Source organism: Pongo pygmaeus, chromosome 9 (assembly GCF_028885625.2).
Source record: "Pongo pygmaeus isolate AG05252 chromosome 9, NHGRI_mPonPyg2-v2.0_pri, whole genome shotgun sequence".
Classification (NCBI taxonomy): Eukaryota; Metazoa; Chordata; class Mammalia; order Primates; family Hominidae; genus Pongo; species Pongo pygmaeus.
The window spans coordinates 72,973,251-72,987,097 of record NC_072382.2 but is presented as its reverse complement, the minus strand read 5'-3'; the positions used below and the strand labels follow the sequence as shown (position 1 = coordinate 72,987,097).

The window sequence follows — 13,847 nt, the reverse complement described above, 5'->3', positions numbered from 1 at the left end:
CACCACCACACCTGGCCCAAATATCAAGGTTTTGTTTTGTTTTGTTTTTGAGATCGAGTTTTGCTCTTGTTGCCCAGGCTGGAGTGCAATGGCACGATCTCAGCTCACTGCAACCTCCACCTGTTCCAGGTTCAAGCGATTCTCCTGCCTCAGCCTCCCGAGTAGCTGGGATTACAGGCATGTGCCACCACACCCAGCTGATTTTGTATTTTTTTAAGACGGGTTTCTCCATGTTGGTCAGGCTGGTTTCGAACTCTTGACCTCAGGTGATCCGCCCACCTTGGCCTCCCAAAGTGCTAGGATTATAGGCATTAAGGTTGATATATATTGCCAAATTCCTATCCAGAGAACCACTTAATACCTGTTTATTTGTGTAAGAAAATGCCCTGTTCTTTATTTGTTTGTTTTTTGAGATGAAGTCTCGCTCTTGTCCCCCAGTCTGGAGTGCAATGGCGCGATCTCGGCTCACTGCAACCTCCACCTTCCGGGTTCAAGCGATTCTCCTGCCTCAGCCTCCCAAGTAGCTAGGATTACAGGTGCGTACCACCATGTCCGGCTAATTTTTTGTATTTTAAGTAGAGACAGGGTTTCACCTTGTTGGCCAGGCTGGTCTCAAACTCCTGACCTCAGGTGATCCGCCCTCCTTGGCCTCCCAAAGTGCTGGGATTACAGGAGTGAGCCACTGCGCCTGGCCTAAAATGCACTGTTCTTTGATTATTAATTTCTCATTCAAAATTCTAGATTAAGTTAAATTTTGTGGAAAGTATGATAGCTTTTTTTTTAAACCATTATTTTGTAAAACCAAAATTTGGGAGAGAATGTGAGGAGAAATTAAAAAGATCACTGATATTACCTAAATAACCCTATTACTTAAAATGACCTTTTGAAGTAAGAGGAAATGAAACAAGTTACACTGAGTTCCTCCACTGATGAAATGGGGAGGATGACACCTTCCCTGCCTGCCGTACAGGAACTGAATGGCTTAAAATTCTCTGGAGAAATGACTTCTTTCATGGCCAGGATCTTCAGAAGGGTACAATCTAGAGGGGAGAATTGGCCTTCCTTTCCCACAGTGGTCAGGGGCCCTAGCTCTTAGCAGTTGGTTCGACTTGCTGGAAATGTTCAGCTGCTTCCTAGCGAATCTGCTAGCAAAAGGGAAGGAGACACCTGTGTTGTGTTGTGTTGTGTGGTGTGGTATGGTGTGGGGTGTGGTGTGGTGTGATGTGTATGTGTGTTTGTTGCGGGTGTTTAGCAGCAGACATAGTGGGGCTTGCTTTGGTTTTGTATTATTGTGGTGTGTGGGTAGGAACTACATTGTCAAAATCACTGAAGGACAGTAGGAACCAGATTTGTTTGTTTCCCATTAGATGAAATTAAATAAGGGGCCAGGCCTGGTGGCTCATGCCTATAATCCCAGCACTTTGGGAGGCAGAGGCAGAAGGATTACTTGAGCCCAGGAGTTTGAGATGAGCTTAGGCAACATGACAAGGCCCTGTCTCTACAAAAAATAAAAAAATTAGCCAGGTGTGGTGGCACCTGCCTGTGGTCCCAGCTACTCAGGAGTCTGAGGAAGGAGGATCGCTTGAGCCTGGGAGGTTGAGGCTGTGGTAAGCTGTGATTGTACCACTGCACTCCAGCCTGGGCAACAGAATGAGGCTCTGTCTCAAAAAAAAAAAAAAAAAAAGAAAAGAAAAGAAACAAGGAAGATGAAGAGTAGTGCATAGAAAATCTTTTAGTGTTGCAACCCTTAAGTAAAGATAAATCTTGACTTCATTTGAGTGTTTTGGGCTCTTTCCTTTGGGATTATATACCAGACCTATAGTGCATATAAAGTTATTTGAAAATGAGCCACATACTGTAACATAGCCATGCTCTGGCTGTGGCCAGTTAGACCATAACTAACCCCCACTGAGAAGCTTTTCTTTTTTTTGTTTTGAGACAGGGTCTTTCTCTATCACCCAGATTTTGGAGTGCAGTGGTGCGATCATAGCTCACTGCAACCTCGAACTCCTTGGTTCAAGGGGTCCTCCTGCCTCAGCCTCCCAAGTAGTTGGAACTACAGGCACACAGCACTGTGCCTGGCTAGTTTTTAATTTTCTAATTTTTTTAGACAGAGTCTTACTCTGTCACCAGGCTGGAGTGCAGTGGCACGATCTCGGCTCACTGTAGCCTGCAACTCCTTGGTTCAAGTGATTCTCCTGCCTCAGCCTCCTGAGTAGCTGAGATTACAGGCACACGCCACCACGGCCAGCTAATTTTTGTATTTTTAGTAGAGATGGGGTTTCACCATGTTGGCCAGGATGGTCTCGATTCTCCTGACCTCGTGATCCGCCCGCCTCAGCCTCCCAAAATGCTGGGATTACAGGTGTGGGCTACCGTGCCTAGCCTAATTTTTTTTATTTTTTGTAGAGATGAGGTCTCGCTCAGCCTCCCTAAGTACTGGGATTGCAGGCATGAGCCACCGTGCCCAGACTTGAGCTTTTCTTTAGTTTTTAACTCGCTTTTGTGTGTGTGTGTGTTTTTTGTTTTTTCAACATGGAGTCTCACTCTGTCTCCCAGGCTGGAATGTGGTGGCACAATGGCGGTTCACCACGGCCTTGGCCTCCCAGGCTCAAGCAGTCCTCCCACCTCAGCCTCCTGAGTATCTGGGACTACAGGTGCATGCCACCACAACTGGCTATTTTTCTAATTTTTGTAGAGACGGAATCTCGCCACGTTGCCCAGGTTGGTCTCGAACTCCTGGGCTCAAACAGCAAGCAGTCCACCCACTTCAGCCTCCCAAAGTACTGCGATTACAGGTGTGAGTCACTGTGCTCAGCCAAATTATTGTTTCTGTTTAGACCCCAGTAGTAAATATTTTAGGCTTTGCAGACCATGTGGTTGTAGCTACTCACCTCTGCCACTGGAGAACAAAAGCAGCCATAGACAATAGTTAAATGAATGGACGTGGCTATGTTTTAGTAAAACCTGATTTACAAAATATGGGCTGCTAACTTATAGGCCATAGTTTGCTGGCTGCTGGTAGGGGGAATTACACTTGACAGAAAGAGGCCTAGTTTTGATGGGAAATTGTTAAAAAACAGCTTTGATGTCTGCTACTTACTGGTTGTGTCACTCTAGCATCTCTGAACCCTCATGTTTAAAATCAAAATGCTAATACCTTTCATAAGAAATAAGAATGAACAGTTGCACATGTGAGGAGATGTTTAACTTTTCTGGAAATAAGATATAAATTAAAACAATAATATATTCTATCTTATATATTCATAAAATATATTGGTAGAAGAGTGTAAATAGGAATTTTTATCCTCTGTTGGTGAGACTATAAACTAGTACACGGTTTTAGATGGTAATTTGGGAATATCTGTTGACATTTAAAATACACAAGCTTTTCAACCCATTAATTCTAATTATTGGTATATATCCTAGAGAAATATTAGCTTGTGTGTAAAATTAGAGATGTGCTGCCAGTGTTATCAATACAGCATTCTTTGACATGGCAAAACACTGTGAACAACCTAAATGTCCATATGTAGCAAAATGGGAAAATAAAGTTGTGGCACATTCTTACATAGGATTTTTTTTAAGCTTTTAAAAGTTTAAGGAATTGCCAGCCATGATAGCTCACACCTGTAATCCCAGCACTTTGGGAGGACAAGGTGGGCGGATTGTTTGAGCCTAGGAGTTTGAGAACAGTTTGGGCAACATGGTGAAATCCCATCTCTACAAATAAATTAGCTGGGTATGGTGGTGCACACCTGTAGTCCTAGCTACCAGGAGGCTGAGGTGGGAGGATCACCTGAGCCCAAGTGGTCGAGGTTGCAGTGAGCCATGATGGTGCCACTGCACTCCAGCCTGGGTGACAGAGTGAGACTTTGTCTCAAAAAAAAATTAATTAAAAATGTGAGGAATCTATTATATGCCGGTATGGAAACATGTCAAATAAATTTTTACGTGAAAAGGGCAAGTTGCATAACATATTATATGGTATGATTACAGGTATGTAGACCAAACACACATACCTGTATGTGAATATATACCTGTATGTGTACATGCTTAGGAAAAATCCGAAAGATTGTACAACAGACTTCTAACAGTGGTCACTTCTGAGTTGGGGAGTGTCACTGGCAAGTGTGGGTTGAGGCTTAATGAAGAGGGAGTTTTACATTTTACTCTAGATACCTCTGTATTATATTATTTCACAGTGATAATGTATTCTTTCTCCTTCCCAATTGTTTGGAGAGCTCCTGGGCCTGTCTGCACTTGCCAGGGTTAGGAGTGTGACAAAGTAGCTAGCTGTGCTCACATCAGTTGAGTTGGAAGCAGCTGCTGAGACCAGAACAGGGAGCACATGTAAGGGGAGGAAGGGGGATAGCATGTGCAAGTGACTGGGAGAGGCAGCCAAGACAGGCCATTTCCAATTTACCAACAGTAACTATCACGTCTTGTCTTGACATTCTCCAAGTTACTTTGCTCTCTGTCATCACACTGGACCCTGAGGATGATTCTCTGAGCAAGGGAGGTAGGGATGATGATAAGACTGGGAGTAATCAAAACATGGGACAACAAGGAAAGTATGTGTGTAGAAATAGTTTTTTTTCTTTCACTTGAAATATGTCAAGGATACTCATTACAGCATTGTTTGAAATGGTAACATTGAAAATAGCCATTCCCTCAATAGAAAAATATGTGAACACGTTATGGATATCCCTTATATGGACTTTTATGTAGCTTTTTAAAAGTATGAGTTAGAATTTTAGTTATTGACGCTTGGGGAGATGTTGATAAATTATTAGATGAGATAAGTTGCAGAGCAATGTGTAAAGCTTAAAGCTAGTTTTCTAAAAACAGAACAATAAAACCCTTTCCAATATATTTGTATTTATGTTTTTGGGGGACACAAAAATATGTTACCATTTCTCATCTTGTAGGAGGCCTTGGAGAGGAATGGAAAGGGGCTGGGAGATTACTAATTTTGTCTTTTATCTAACTTTGTATTGCTTCACTGGTTTTGAAGAATAAGGAAAACAAACTTGTATAAGCAAGAAATGAAGTTTCCTAAACATCGTTTCATCTTAATTAATTAATTGTTTTGTTTTTTTTTGAGATGGAGTTTTGCTCTTGTTGCCCAGGCTGGAGTGCAGTGGCGCAATCTTGGCTCACTGCAACCTCCACCTCCTGGGTTCAAGTGATTCTTCTGCCTCAGCCTCCCTAGTCACTGGGATTACAGGCGCCTGCTACCACGCCCAGCTATATATATATATTTTTTAATAGAGACAGGGTTTCACTATGTTGGCCAGGCTGTTCTCGAACTCCTGACCTCAGGCGATCCACCTGCCTCAGCCTCCCAAAGTGCTGGGATTACAGGCATGAGCCACCGCACCCAGCTCAGTTGTTTGTTTTTGTTTTTTTTTTTTTTGAGACGGAGTCTCGCTCTGTTTCCCAGGCTGGAGTGCAGTGGTGCAATCTTGGCTCACTGCAACCTCCACCTCCCGGGTTCAAGCAATTCTCATGCCTCAGCCTCCCAAGTAGCTGGGAATACAGGCACCTGCCACCATGCCCAACTGATTTTTGTATTTTTAGTAGAGATGGGGTTTCACCATGTTGGCCAGGCTGGTCTGGAACTCCTGACCTCAAGTGATCCACCTGCCACAGCCTTCCAAAGTGCTGGGATTATAGGCATGAGCCACCGCGCCCAGCTTTAATTGATTTTTAAAGGTTAACTTTTATTATTTTTTAGTGAGTTAATGAAGTAAAGAAATATGGAAGTCAAAATAGACTTTTAATATGGAATTAATATGTAAATCTTCTTTTGGATTTAAAGGAGGCATCTGGGAAGTGGCAAGAGAATGAGCATTCAAGGAACCAGCTTTGTAATTGTAGTTATCAACTTTCTGATGTGTGAGCTTTAATTTAGTAAGATTATTTAATAACTTAAATGAAGGCTTTAGTGTCCTTATCTCTAAAACAAAGAGCTTGTACAAGGAGATGTGCTTCACAAATCTGTTATCCCACAATTGAACTACCTTTTGAGATTAGAATATTATATTTCCTTTGTTTTAAAATGCTTGCTTTTTTTTTTTTGCTTTTTTAATATTTTAACACTGAAATTGGGATGTATTTTACAATTGATAGTATCTTTCAGTTGTCACTGGCCATTTTTTTTCACATTTTTGTTATCTCTGAAATTGAGATATCTCATCATTGATGATGTAGGATAGTTCCATTTTCAATGCCATTTTTGTTTTCATTAACAAAAATCTTCGCCCTTTCCTGGGCTTCTGTTACTTCCAATCCTGTCAGATTCTTTCACATCACTAAGACATTCTGGATTGGGACAATTGGGTGGATATATTATTTGAGTGTGCAAGAATTTTGTACATCCTTATATGACTGGTAGATGTCCTATATGTAGCTACTGTTTGAGAAATTGAGTAAAAAATGTGACGCATCCAACTTAGTGTTCCTGAGTTTTGATTATCAGTTTTGCTTGCCTTTTTTTTTTTTTTAAGAGATGGGATCTTGGCCAGGCGCGATGGCTCATGCCAGTAATCTCAGCACTTTGGGAGGCTGAGGCAGGCGGATCACAAGGTCAGGAGTTCAAGACCAGCCTGGCCAGCATAGTGAAACCCCATCTCTACTAAAAATACAAAAATTAGCTGGGCGTGGTGGTAGACACCTGGAATCCCAGCTACTTGGCAGGTTGAGGCAGGAGAATCGCTTGAAACTGGAAGGCGGAGGTTGCAGTGAGCCAAGATCACACCACTGCACTCCAGCCTGGGCAACAAGAGTAAAACTCCAACTCAAAAAAAAAAAAAAAAAAAGAAAAAGAGATGGGATCTTGCTGCATCACTCAGGCTGGGGTACAGTGGCACAGTCGTAGCTCACTGAAGTCTCAAACTCCTGAGCTCAAGTGATCCTCCTGCCTCAGCCTCCTAAGTAGCTGAGACTTCGGGCATGCCACCATACCTGGCTAATTTTTTTTTATTTGTTGTTGTTTGAGACAGAGTCTCACTCTGTCACCCAGGCTGGAGTGAAGTGGTATGATCTCAGCTCACTGCAGCCTCCACCTTCCAGGTTCAAGCAATTCTTGTGCCTCAGCCTCCTGAGTAGCTGGGATTATAGGCTTGCACCACCACACCTGGCTAATTGTGTGTGTGTGTGTGTGTGTGTGTGTGTGTGTGTGTATTTTTAGTAGAGACGAGGTTTTACCATGTTGGCCAGGCTGGCCTTGAACTCCTGGCCTCAGGTAATCTGTCTGCCTCGGCCTCTCAAAGTGCTAAGATTACAGGCGTAAGCCACCGCGCCCAGCCGAATTTTTTTTTTTTTTTTTCCCAAGAGATGGGGGTCTTGCTTTGTCACCCAGGCTGGTCTTGAACTCCTGGGCTCAAGTGATCCTTCCATCTCAGCCTCCTGAGCCATTGGGATTACAAGTGCAAGTCTCCTGACCTGACTTGCCTGGTATTTAATAATTACAGTATGACATACATACAGAAAAGTACACAAAGTTTACAGCTCAAGGACTTTCCACAAGGTGAACACACCTGTGTTACTAGCACCTACATCAAGAAACAGAACATTACCAGCATACCATTAGCCCCTTCCCAGTCACTATCCCCTATTGTTTTATTTTTAAATGCAGTGAAAGTATACATAGGGATGATGACTCTTGGTTCATAAGTGAGTGGCTCATGTTATCTCAGATGAGTCTTCTGGAAAGAGCCCCAGATTAGGAGCCAGAAAACCGTGGTTACATCATGGCCCGGTTGCTTTTTAGCTGTATGACCTTAGGCAAGGTAAACTTAACTTTTCTGGACTTCATTCCTCTTTGGTAAAGTGAAAATAATAATGCCCTCACCTTAAAGAGCGGTTGTGAGGTTCACCTGACATTATTGGTAAACAGGAAATACCTTGTAAATGGGAAACACTTTGTTAGTTGTAAAGAGCCATACACAAATAATAGTCATTTTTGTTGAGAGCTGTGGAATCTCAAGCAGAAGAGAAAATGATAATCCCCAAATCTATTCTCTTTATCACCTTTGCTGTCTCATTTTTTTTGTTGACATTGGTGTCACTGTCTTTCTGTTAAATTCTCCCAAAATAAAAATAATATAAAGGTCCTAACAGGAATCCCCAGAGATCTGGAATTTCTCCTAAAGTTTTTTACTTCCTCTCTTAATGCTGATGCCCACTAGATCTGTGCAAGGCAGAGACCTTGGTAAATCAACAAACTTCAATCGCAAATGAGTACGTCACCCATGTACAGGCCTTACAAGCAAGCATGATCTTCTTATAGACACTCTTCTGAATTTATTCACTCTTCCAAATGGAGCCCAGATCCATATCTCTAACCCCAAATCATATTTTTCATTAGTTACTGATTATTTCTAACTGTATATCCAGTAGATATCTCACATCTAAGACCTAACTCTCAAACTGCTTGCCAATATAGCAAGACGGTTTAGATTTTGGGCTTAGAGTGGGACAGTCTTGGGTTTGAATCTTAATTCTGCTACTTATTAGCCTCATGATCTTTGCTAATAAAGATCATGACAGTTGCTTAACATCGTGAAAGATTTATTCTATAAGTTGAGGGTATTAATAGTATTTGCTTGATAGGGGTGATACTATGTTCAAATGAATGGAAATTGTTATTGTTACTCTTACATTCTTTTTTTTTTTTGAGATGGAGTTTTGTTCTTGTTTCCCAGGGTGGATTGCAATTGTGTGATCTCAGCTAACTGCAACCTCCACCTCCTGGGTTTGAGCAATTCTCCTGCCTCAGCCTCCCGAGTAGCTGGGATTACAGGTGCCTGCCACCGTGCCCGGCTAATTTTTTTGTATTTTTAGTGGAGACAGGGTTTCACCATGTTGGCCAGGCTGGTCTCAAACTCCTGGCTTCAAGTGATCCACCTGCCTCGACCTCCCAAAGTGCTGGGATTACAAACGTGAGCCACCGTGCCCAGCCACTCTTACATTCTTATCTTGCTTTTTGGCACACATGTTCATTTATTTGTTCACTCAAGCTAGGAAATTTAGAGGTGCTTCAAGAATTTTCCTTTTCTCATTCCTCATTTATACAGTTGTCCCTCAGTATCTATGGGGTATTGGTTCCAGGACTTCACACAGACACCAAAATGCTTGGATGCTCAAGTCTCTATATAAAATGGTATAATATTAGCATATAACCTACACACATCCTTCATATAGTTTAAATCATCCTTGGGTTACTTATATAATGCAATGTAAATAATATGTAAATAGTTGTTACATTGTATTGTTTAGAATAATGACAAGAAAAAAAAGTTTATACATCTTCAGTACAGATGCTTTTTTTCCCCCAAAATGATTTTCATCTCAGGTTGGTTGAATCCACACATGTGGAACCCATGGATACAAAGGGCCTACTGTAATTGGTTGTCAGGGCCCATCATAAATAGTTCTCAAAGCTATTGTTGCATCTTTATTGTCATTGCCTTACTTCAGACATACATTACTTCTTACTTGTAACAGACAATGGTTTTTGCACTGCATTCTGTAAAGCTTTACAGAACTAAATAACTGACTTAAGAACCAGGGGGAAGCAGAGGGAACAAGTCTTCAAATATCCCTTACTTCAAACTGTCTTCTTCTGTGTGTCCTGGGGTTCTATATAAAGGTTACATTTAAATAGAGTTCATTTAAAATATATAGTTTGGAACCTTTCATTCATTCAAGAAGTATTTATCAAGCACTCATGCTGTGCCAGCCATTGTGCTGATTTCTAAGAATTCAGTGGTGAGCACACAGTTTGTGATTTTATGGAACTTAAGGCAGTAAGAGAAAGATAAATTAATAAAATACAAAAAGGTGTAATTAGGAACTATGGGCTAGGCACAGTGGCTCATACCTGTTATCCCAGTGCTCTGGGAGGCCAAGGTGGGAGCTTCACTTTAGTTCAGGAGTTTGAGACCAGCTTGGACAACATAGCAAGATCCTGTCTCTACAAAAATAAAAAAAAAATAGCCAGGTGTGGTGGCATGTGCCTGATAACTTTTATTATTATTATAACTATTTTTATTATTTAACTATTTAATTATAACTATATTTATTATTATTATAACTATTATTATTCCCATTTTACAGCTGGGGAAAATGAGGGCACAGAGAGAGTAAATAACTTGCCCAAGGTTACAGAGCTATTAAGCTATAAACCCAGAATTTGTATTAGGTTGTCTTAAGTTCAGACCTCATAATCTTAGCCATTATGCTCTATTGCCTTCTTCCTGTGTCTTACCATTCCAGTCTGTGCTTTACACAGTTTCCCTTCTGAAACATAGCCCTGATCATGCTGCTCCCCTTTACCCTCTTCCTTTAGAAACCTTGATTGTCTTCTCATCACCTACAATTTCTTAGCATGAGGCAACTGCCTCACAATTTAATATTACTTACCTTTTTTTTTTTTTTTTTTTTGAGATGGAGTCTTGCTCTGTCACCAGACTGGAGTGCAGTGGCATGATCTCGGCTCACTGCAACCTCCACCTCCTGGGTTCAAATGATTCTCCTGCCTTAGCCTCCTGAGTAGCTGCGATTACAGGCGCGCGACCACACCCAGCTAATTTTTGTATTTTTAGTAGAGACGGGGTTTCACCATGTTGGCCAGGATGGTCTTAATCTCCTGACCTCATGATCCACCTGCCTTGGCCTCCCAAAGTGCTGGGATTACAGGCGTGAGCCACCGCCCCTGGCCTTACTTATTACCCTTCTTATCATCTGATGCACCTCCCTAAAACTGCATGCCGTTGTTCAACTGTAATATGCTCTGTCTTTGCACATGCTGTTTTCTCTGCCTAGAATGCTCCTTTTTTACTTTTTGGTGAAACTACTTATCCTGCTCATATTTTAATATCTAGCTTAAATGTCACTTCCTCTATAAAGCATTCCCCATCATCCCATCCTGAGTTAGTCCCTCACAGCTCCTTTAAACCAGTACCTACTCTTATTTTCTCATTCTGAAATCTTTCCATGAAAGCAAGAATCTTAGTGTTCTCTTTAGCTCCCCACCTTTCCCACACCCCTATATGCTAAGAGCATTGTCTCTACATCTGTAATGCGTTTCAGATCCACCTGTTTTAGTTCCTACTGCCCCTGCCCTGGCAGTGCAGTTTTCTCTCTACCTCTACAGCTGCCACCTAAGTCCATTTTCTGCCTCTGGCCTCACTGTTGTGCTAGAGTCATCTTTTCAAAAAGCACAAGTAGTATACCATTCTCCTGCCCAGGACTCTTCAGTGCCTCCCACTTCTCTTCAGTAAGTCACCCTGGGTTATTTGTCCCCACTAACCTTGCTTGTGTTATCTTACCTTCCTTTCAGCACACCCCAAGCCCATGTTCTTTGGCTTCATATTATGGTTACAGATGTGTCTCTTCCTCTACAAGATTATAAACTCAAGTTTAAACATTTACCCTTGGGCCAGGCACAGTGGCTCACACCTGTAATCCCAGCACTTTGGGAGGCTAAGGTGGGCTGATCGCTTGAGCTGAAGAGTTTAAGACCAGCTTGGGCAACATGGCAAAACCCCATCTCTACAAAAAGTACAAAACTAGCCGGGCATGGTCCTGCACACCGGTAGCCCCAGCTACTTGGGAGGCTGAGGTGGGGAGGATCACTTGAGCCTGGGAGGCAGAGGTTGCAGTGAGCTGAGATTGCACCACTGCACTCCAGCCTGGGCAGCAGAGTGAGACCCTGTCTCAAAAAAAAAAAAAAAAAAAATTGAATTCCTAACACAGTATGTAGGATGTTTATATCATGTTTATGGTTGAATATCCCTGATTAAATTTCATTAATTCTAAGAGTAACATGTCTTATGTATTTTGGAGAATATGTTTTGATATAAAGAAAGAGCTTTGCCTTAAAAGGGATAAATTTCAGTTAATAGGAAAATTGCTTGTGTGAAATTTTGTACTTCTCAGTGATGCCAGATACATAGGATTTATTTTCTCTAATGGTGATCACGTTATTTATTAGCATCTTTAGAAGTGTGGTTAGGAGAGCACGGTGGCTCACACCTTTTAATTCCAACACTTTGGGAGGTCAATGCAGGCGGATCGCTTGAGCCCAGGTGTTTGAGACCAGCCTAGGCAACATAGCGAGACTTCATTGCTATTAAAAATTAAAAATAGCCAGGCGTGGTGGCGCGTGCCTGTTGTAGCAGCAGCTACTTGTAAGGCTGAGGCGGGAGGATCACTTGAGCCTAGAAGTTTGAGGTTGCAGCGAGCTATGATTGTGCCACTGCACTCCAGCCTGGGTGACAGAGCAAGATCCTGTCTCAAAAAAAAAAAAAAGGTGGTTATAGATCTGGTGCCATTTAGACACCTGCATTGTCCTTTTCATGAGCTGTGGCAGAAGCAGTATGAACAATGAATGCAGAAATGCTTTGTATACATAAAGACCTATACTGATGAGAAAGATAGAGGATGTAGCTGAGATGTGCTGGAGAGAGCACTGGATTTAGAAGACGTCTCTTTGAGTTCTGGCTCTGCAGCCTTACCAGTCGACTTTGAGGCAGGTATTTTCTTCTTACTGAGCCTTAGGTTCCTAATTTATAAAATTGGAACAAACCTTGCCTCTTAGGGTTCTTTTGGGAAGATTAATTGATATGTGAGACATAGTCTTCCTTAAAAATCCTGAAGTTTGTTCAAATCCCTAGCACAGTATGTATTTTAGAGTTTTATTTTATCATGCCCATGTTAGACACCATTCCCACTTATTTCACTTATTAGTAACATATTGACAAGTTGGTTCTTGAGGCAATCTGTCTTCCTGTTTAGAACTCATATTCATGTTTGTTCATTTCTATCAGTGATTAAAGGCATTCTGGTGTGGAAAAAGGAAAAGTGGACCTGGAACCAGAAAGACAGGGGTCTCAGTGCTGTGTAGGACAGGGATGATAAAGTAGAGAGGTGGGGAGGAGAAGGGGTGAAAACCTAGGTATAGAAAGCTACTTTTCTTTAGTCTGTTTAGACAGATGTAGTTATAAATTGCATTCTGTGGCTTTTATTTACGAAAAGCTGCCTTGTAGTTCCTCGAGTGTGGCTCCAATCACCTTTCATTGTATGCCATGCTAAGTTGGTACTACCAGTTTCCAAGGACCTCCACTTTTCAACAGAGTATTAATGAAGCACCCACATGTGCCTCGCTTTGGGGGTGGGTCCTAATAGGGTAGCACACAATGTGCCTGTTTCTAGGAGATTTGCTATTTTTTTTTGGAAAGAACACCCTAACTAGTGATGTTTTGACCAGATTCTGAGGAGACAAGTTCTACTACAAGATTTGTTGTTGAGAATGGTATCCTGTGGAAAGAATCATGGGAATTTTTGGAAGTGGAAAGGTACTTTATTTTATTTTTTTAGAGACAAGGTCTCACTCTGTTGCCCAGGCTAGAGTGCAATGGCATGATCATAGCTCACTATAACCCCAAACTCCTGGGCTCAAGTGATCCTCCCACCTCAGCCTCCCAAGTTGCCAGGACTACAGACATCACCATGCCCAGCCAATTTTCTTTTTTTGATATATGTCTATTTATCTATCTATCTATAGATAGATAGATGGATAGGCAAATATATATTATATATATATATATATATATATATACACACACACACATACACACACACAAATTATATATATATATATATATATATATTTTTTTTTTTTTTTTTTGAGACAGGGGCTCACTATGTTGCCCACGCTGGTCTCAAATTCCTTGGCTCAAGTGATCCTCCCATCTTGGCCTCCAAAAGTGCCAGGATTACAAGCATGAGCGACTGTGCCTGGCTCTGAAAAGGTACTTTAGAGATGATCCGACCCT

At 41.7% G+C, this 13,847-nt stretch overlaps 1 protein-coding gene across 28 annotated transcripts in view; it reads left to right on the top strand.

The window, feature by feature from the left end:
* The window catches only part of NUMA1 (nuclear mitotic apparatus protein 1), a 77,691-nt gene that overhangs the window by 17,497 nt on the left and 46,347 nt on the right, over window positions 1–13,847 (top strand). For 9 of the 28 annotated variants that reach the window (XM_054440059.2, XM_054440055.2, XM_063671986.1 and 6 more), the window contains one exon: window positions 439–536. The exons of the other annotated variants lie outside the window; for them this stretch is intronic. The gene's annotated coding sequence lies outside the window, so the exon portion shown is untranslated. The remainder of the gene's footprint in view (window positions 1–438; window positions 537–13,847) is intronic. 28 annotated transcript variants of the gene reach the window in all.